The 7,402-nt window shown below is 38.4% G+C and overlaps 1 long non-coding RNA gene across 1 annotated transcript; it reads left to right on the forward strand.

The window, feature by feature from the left end:
* The first annotated feature begins 591 nt into the window (after window positions 1-591).
* Window positions 592-2,818, forward strand: lncRNA:CR44110 (long non-coding RNA:CR44110). The gene is made up of 2 exons (NR_073656.1): window positions 592-815; window positions 2,421-2,818. It is a non-coding gene; the product is annotated as a long non-coding RNA:CR44110 (long non-coding RNA).
* Window positions 2,819-7,402: the final 4,584 nt, after the last annotated feature.

A 7,402-nucleotide genomic window follows, 5' to 3' on the forward strand; every position in this document is an offset into this window, starting at 1 on the left:
CCAAAACGCCAGGACTTTAAACGCCCTTAAATGCCAGTGGCAGAATTCCTGTCTAGCCGGCAAAAGTCCAAGGTGGAAAATGTCCGGGAAAGCGGCGGAGAAAGTTGATCGAATCGAAAAGTCCCCGATCGCAGAAAGCGAAAACCGGCCAACTGCCCTGCTTTTTTTTGGGGGTCAAAGGACATCCCTTTGTTGACCTGGCCCATTGTTCAACTTTCGTGTAAATGGGCCTTTTCACACTCAGGCCAGCTGCTTTTGGCCTTCTCACCGCTTGGTTATTTTTCACTTGACCGCCGACAGAATTTGCGACCGAAATTGTTTTCGCTGCACTCGAAAAGCCAGTTGGAGAAATGGATATATACATAAATTTAGCCAAGAAATGCATTAGCCAGAACAAACACAGGCACACTCGAAATATGTTTCAAAGTCAGCCATAAAAATTCAAAAATTTGGATTTTAACTTTATTGTTTACATCATATATGTATATATATTAAATAAATATTAAAGTGATGATGCTATTAGCATCAGATCATATACCTTTTGACTAAATATCGGCGGATGAATTTGTAACATTTAACTAATTAATTTCGGATCTAAAATCGAATTTTTCCTGAGTGCATGGTCAGTTGCCAATGTGAGTCCTTGGGCCATGGACACAAGGATCTTTGACACAAGTCTGCTGGCCAGAGCTCTAGCCTCTGTGCACTCGAAGAGATTTAGTGCCAATCATAAGGGCATGGCTTTCATTGATTTACGCTAATGCATTTTTAAATGCAGGCGCTCTTTTGTGGCGAATTCCGGCTTCCACAACAAGGTAAGCACTAAAGTTATGACACACACACACACACACACACACACTCAAAGAGCAGCTCCAGGATGGCAAGATATAGCCCCTAGACAGGATACTTTAAGTCACCTAAGTGCGAATAAATCAGCAAATTGCAGACGAGACGACGATGAAGTGGAGTGGTAGTGGGGGGGAAAGCAGAAGCGGAGTGAAGACGTGGAAAAACACATTATAAGCTAAAATTATTATAATCGTTGCATACTTGCAGGCGCGCTCAGTTCATAAATAATGGTTCTCCACCGACATGGCCAGAAACGAAGTGGCATGAAAAACAGCTGGAAAGGGCTAAGAAAAAAAAAACGAAAAAAAAAACAAAGAAGTATGCACTTGACTACTACAAGTATTCAATATCCAAGATCCCTATATTATATTTAAACTGTGGAATTCATTTAAAGTATTTAAGAATATAGTATAGATGGATTTTTCCAATATCCGCACACATTATTTTTTGCTTTGTTAAATCGCTATCCAAGCTGATTAGCACTTTATTTTTGAGCACTGCAATCTTTATTTTTACTTCCCAGTTAACTCGCGCAAAACGACTCAATTCACATAAAATCAAGTCGTAGAGAATCGCTTCTAAAATTGCATCCTCAACTAATTAAAAAGAACTTCGCTCGAATCGTTTAAAAACTTGAGCATTTATTTATAATTCATGGCATTTTGCTCAGCAGTTTCGACACCTTATCGTAACAAACAGGAATCCATTTTATAGCAATCTAATTTTGTTGACCGCGGCCAATAAATAATCAAGTTTGGCGAAAGTTGCACTCAGTACTTCATCTCTCAGTCCCCAACCCTCTAGTTGTCCGCCAGGGGCAAGGATACTCCTTTGGAGTCTGGCGAAGCTCCTTAAAAATGTCTTTGCCTCGTCCTGCAAAGGATGCGCTCAAGTCGATGCAGTCAGCTTAGCTCAGCAGTAGTAGCACTCGTAGCAGTTCCACAGTTTCCGCAGATTCAGGAGCAGAGTCGGGCAGCCATAATTCAAAAGCAGCCCCAGCGGCATGGGGCTTACACCTTCAGTTAATATCTTGTGGGTCAGATCCTTGCTGGACTTTTTATCGGTTTCCTTTTTGTGCAGCTGTCGTTGCTGGGAGAAAAATAATAAAAAAAAATAAAAAAAAAAAACCAAAGGAGAGAAATGGGGAATATCTGGGGTAGAAAAATGCTGCCACTTTAGAGGGCAAGCTTAAAATTTATTCGATTCGAAGCGTAGTAATGATAATCGCAATAATCATAATGCAAATATTGCATAAAGCAAATTGCCGCAAATATTTCACAAATGCCATGGGGGGGCAGGGTCAAAGTGCTGAAACCTTTTCTCATTTTTTATTCGCAACTCTCCATTGTTATTGTTGAAATTAATGTTGATGTTGTGGCGTGCTCATTGACGCACAGTTCCCACAATGGCCATTAATTTGTTTACAATTACATGGATTTTTGCTTTACGCGCTTTATGTTTACTCATTTATTGTTTTCCTATTTTTTCCATTACGCCCTTTTGCGTTGCAGCTTCTGTTTGCCATGCGGTTGTTTGTTATTAGTAAATTGGTTTTGCCCCTTTTTTTCTAGGTGTATTTTATGGAGTGCAACCGCTAAGGACTCATCCACGAATTCCAGCATGCGGAGTGAATGAATGATGTGAGTTAATCGGAATGAGGAGTACAAGTGGAAATCGATTGGGAAATGGCATGTGTATGCATAGAATCAGAATCAGTATGCATGGAAATGGACCAAGCTGAGCAAAAAAAAATGTGAGAAGAAAGAATAGAAGTGGGTTTAAATACAAAAGAAGGAATTTACGAATGGCGTGTTCAGAATGGAAAACGATTCACTTAATTATGTCGAGGAACTATAAGAAAGAGACAGCACCTTTCATGTGTAACTATATTAACAAGCGATTTAGCCAGTAAATATGAAAAATGGTTGATGATTGATTGATATTGATTTTGGTTGATCAATACAAAACCCATCCAAAGAACCAAAAAGTCTGTTTCAATATTGGTTTGCACAATTTTAATTGCATTTTAAATGCAAATACCTCTAAAAGAGTTTTACAAGAGAGCTTATTGATTTGATTGGTTAATATTATTAAAGCCTGCTATTTATTATTTGTATTCCTCAGCGCACAATTGCTCAAAATATTATTAAAACTCAACCAATTTTGTTATGTAAGCCTTTTCTGGCCATGTTAATTCACTTTAAATGCAATTAAATTTTTAATGCTCTTTCAAAAAAAAAAAAAAAAAACATTTTATGCTGCTGCTCGCCGAGATCACGGAGGTTGTCCTTCTGTAATGAGGCTATTGTCAGACGAGCAGATGTGGTTGATTTCCAGCTCGACATTCATTTAGCCTGTGTCATTTTTGTAAATATTATTATTATTATTATTGCTACTCTCATGCTTTTGTTGCATGGCTCCCTGCCATTTTCGATATCGTTGTCATTTGCGCGCTGCTGCTGTTAATAAAGCCATAACAATCGACATCATAATCATCGATGTCATTGTGAGTAAATAATTGTAATTAACCCGGAAATAATTTTTTAATTAATATTTTGACGCTGTCCGGCATCTAAATTAAAAATTAAGTGGAGAAAAAATGCTGCAGCCGCCTGCTGTTAAAAAAAGTATTTATACTTTTTCCAAACGAATTCCTTGCAAGCCATTATAAAATGCAATAGATAAATCAATGTGTGAATAAAAGAACTGAAACTGTTCAAGCGATGCCACTTATGTTTTTATGAGTCTCGGCATAATTTCAATTACTATGTCAAGTGCACTTCAAACTCTTTTTTTTTTTTACATTAGTCTTTGTATGATATAAATGATACATTGCGTATACGCAATGTTTGGTCAGTAATTTTGGGTTTCGATATCAAAGAGAAAACTTAACTGTTCAAGAAGCTATTGCCTGAGTTCAAAAGTAAAACATATAAATGTAACGTTGCTCATACTCGCCATGAACTCTGCCCTCGTGCGAATTAAATATGAGCACAGAAATTAAGAGCCCTTTTGCACATTAACTAAGTGAGCTAAATGGACGAAGCGATTTGTTGCCCAAGTGAGTACACCTGGTGATTTCTGGCACTGAAATCAGCTCTGATAGGAGTTATCTCCGCCGACCCCCTGAACCATGACTTTTGACCGCCGACCACTCGTTGACCCTTGGCGCCGTCACTTCGCTGCCACTTGCAGGTTTTGCAAGTTGCAAGTTTTGTGTGTTGCATTTTCTTTGCGTATTAAATTTGCATTTAATTAAAATGCCACAAACTCTTAATGAGTCCGTCCCGACACTCCGGCAACTTTTTACATTAGTTAACGTTACACGGCAACGCTGAAGGCTTACCTACGGTTACCTACGCTATGCCATGCTGCTCTTGATTCCCATTGAGCCAAAAGAGCGCGAAATATGCGGGAAAACCACAAAAAAAATAATAGAAGAATTAACAAAAAAATAAAAAAAAACGAGAGCTTGTGCGGTAAGAAAATTGTGCAAATGACCAAAAGTTCAAATGCGAATGATTTATACGGAAGCAGCGGAAAAAAGGCAGCGGAGTAAAAAGCATTGCATACTTATGAGGGCAGCCGAGCAGATCCCAGATCCCAGATCCTGGCGATTTGCATGGCGAACACAACTGCGAACAGTAATTGTTGGCTAAGCTGATGCAGCGGCAAAGTTGCATAAATTTAGCTGCCTTTGCTTTACTTTTATTCCCTTCAAGGATACGTATCTATGCCCCTCGCAATTTCCATCTATTAGCCTTTATCAGTTGCCTAATTAAGCCTTTAGCTTTTTGACCTTAAATAATCTGTTAAATTTAAATAAATTTAGGTTTAAGCTATGATAAAAATGTACAACAGGTTGCCTAATTACATGGTAAACTAACTCAATACAAATATTGACAATTATTTATCAATTATTTACCAGCTTGGCAAATATGCCATTTTTGTAAATACTGCATAAACATTAGGGTCGGTTAAGCACTCAATTTAAATTTTGTAATCATACAGGATTTTATTGGCAGTTGGAAAATGGAAACTCAGTTTCAGTTGAATCTATGTTTTTTAAGCAATTTTTGAAATCTAGAAAACTACAAAATAATCTCCTTAATCTGGATCACGTTTTGCACGCTTATATTAAATGTAATAATTTTATAATAAATTTTCAAAAACAATTTTATTACTTAGTTGAAAGTGATGTGCAATACATCAAAATATCAAGTTCCTGACAAAAAAGTACAATTTGCATAGGAAAACTTTATTTCTGCTCGATTAAAGCTTTGGCCATTTCGTTTTAATTAGCTTATTAATTGGAAAATAAGTTCTTCACAAATGTACTTTTCGAAAAAAAAATGCCATAATTAAATCCCCATTATGGGGCTAATGCAGACATTAAAATTGATTTAATTAAAGTTTCCGTCAAATTGCAGATAGTTAAAGACCGAATGCTTTGACATTGGCTGTATGGGTGACTGCATTTTGGGCACAGACGCATAGCAGTTTGATTTATTTGCTGTGTCAAGTGAATTGCAAATGCAAAACTTTCTAGACACACGAGTGCTGCATGTTAAGCGTAAGTTTCATTTCCCATCCCCTTGTAAAAGTCACTCGCCCAAAAAGAGAAAATTTCAGACAGTCAGACAGACAAGAAGTACAACAATTTGCGGCTTAAACGAGTCAAAAGCGTAGCGTGAACTTTTCTAATTGTAAAATTGGGCCGAGTAAATTTCTCGGCTACAGCGCTCCGGATTCTATCACTGCATTGCCCCCCTTTTTTCCAGACCACCTTTTTCGTGTTCTACACCCCTGCACGTGTCAAGTGTGCCATGCAGTGAACTTTTTGTGTTAAACTGTCAATGAGCACTGTCTGTTTGCCCACAGGCAGCCTTCGCGAAATGGCACACTCGCGAGGATCCTGAGATCCTGGGACAGTGCACAGCTAGTAAAAGTAATAATAAACGCATTTAAAATATAAGAAATATCAATTAAAACAATATATTATCAAATTAAATTAAGCTTATGTTATGTTATAATATTGAATTCACTACTACTTTCATAGCATTAAAAAATGGTGAAAATATTTCTCCAAGTGCTCGTGAGCAATTGTTGGAAAATGGGCAGTGGGTTGGGCTGGTTGTCCTCGGCAGTCAGCGAGCTAGAAAAATGGCAAAGCGTGCAAAACAAAAACATTGCCAATGGCATCAATTTTCAGCGTCAATTTGCCAGGGCAACAGAAACAACTGAGACACAAGGAGCGTACTTGCCCTTCCTTTATCATTTTTACCCATTTCCCATCTCCACTTTATGGGCATGTGTATTTTCTAGCTTTGTTTGCTTTATTTAGGCTGTTGTCTGTCTATTTACTCAAGTTTGCATACAAATGCCAAAGAGGCAAGTGAGTGAGTGAAAATTTAGATGGGGTTACGAAGTGGTATATTCCAGAGGGTGAAGTCTGGATACGCTTACACTTTTCACAAAAATAAAAATTATCAATTAGTTTTCCCACCCCAAGCCGTAATGAAATTAATTATTGTGGTAAAAATATTAGTATAGGAAAATGTTGTATAATAATGAAAAAATAAAATATTGATTTTAAATTAAGTTGAAAGAACCGAAGGCGTTGTTGTGGTGCCTTTATTGCCACAGTTAAGACACGCACAGTTCATTTATCTGCGGAAAAGCTGCCAAAAAAAAGGATGTGAGATGGGACGGCAAGTTAAGAAAAGACACCCCCCATTGGAGTGGCTGAGTCTTTAATGTTATTAAATCAAAGCCAGCGCTTGGCAGGCCACAAGTAATTTGGATTTATAGCGGACTTTTCACCGATCCATGGATCCATTGCTCCACCAATCCACCCACACTTAACCCACAATGAAAGCGCAGCGGAACATTTTTTGCTTGCTTTCCATTCACTTGGTCAGCTATTTATTGGCAATGCAATGCAAAAAGCGTCCAGGGGCGTCGCAGGGGTTCGGGGACCTCCGAAGGGGGCCGTATAAATATTGTGCCTCGAGCGAAAAAAAAGGGTTGCGGGGCGACGGTTGAAGGGGCAGCTTTGGCAGCAGTTTGTTTGCTTGGCCTAGCCAAACTGAAAAGTGCACCGCGAGAATAAATGTCTCGAAAATATTTTTGGTCAAATCAAGGGACGTACCTAGATGGCACTTCTGATGTTACTTAGTATTTATTAATAACATATTTCTTCAAATATTATTGAAGTAGTTAGATGCATCGAGAATCATTGATTGATTGCTTATTGCAAACCCTTTTGTGAGTGGACCCAAATAGTTGGTGTTTCTATGGAGCTATTGACCTTTGGGTGGTTCACAGTCGAATTTTCATTGTGTGCGAGTGAGTGTGTGGGCCCTTTGTCAACCACGTCTCAAGTCCTGTAGCCTCAACTTTCCACTGAGTGGAAGCATGCCAAGGGTCATCCACACACACAAAAGACTAGAAAATGAAGAGAGAGAGCGGGCGTCACCCACACACTCACACTCACACTCACACTCACAGATTAACACTTCCGTTTCGCCCGTTTCCGGCTTTTTACTTATTT

Source organism: Drosophila melanogaster, chromosome X (genome assembly GCF_000001215.4).
Source record: "Drosophila melanogaster chromosome X".
NCBI lineage: Eukaryota > Metazoa > Arthropoda > Insecta > Diptera > Drosophilidae > Drosophila > Drosophila melanogaster.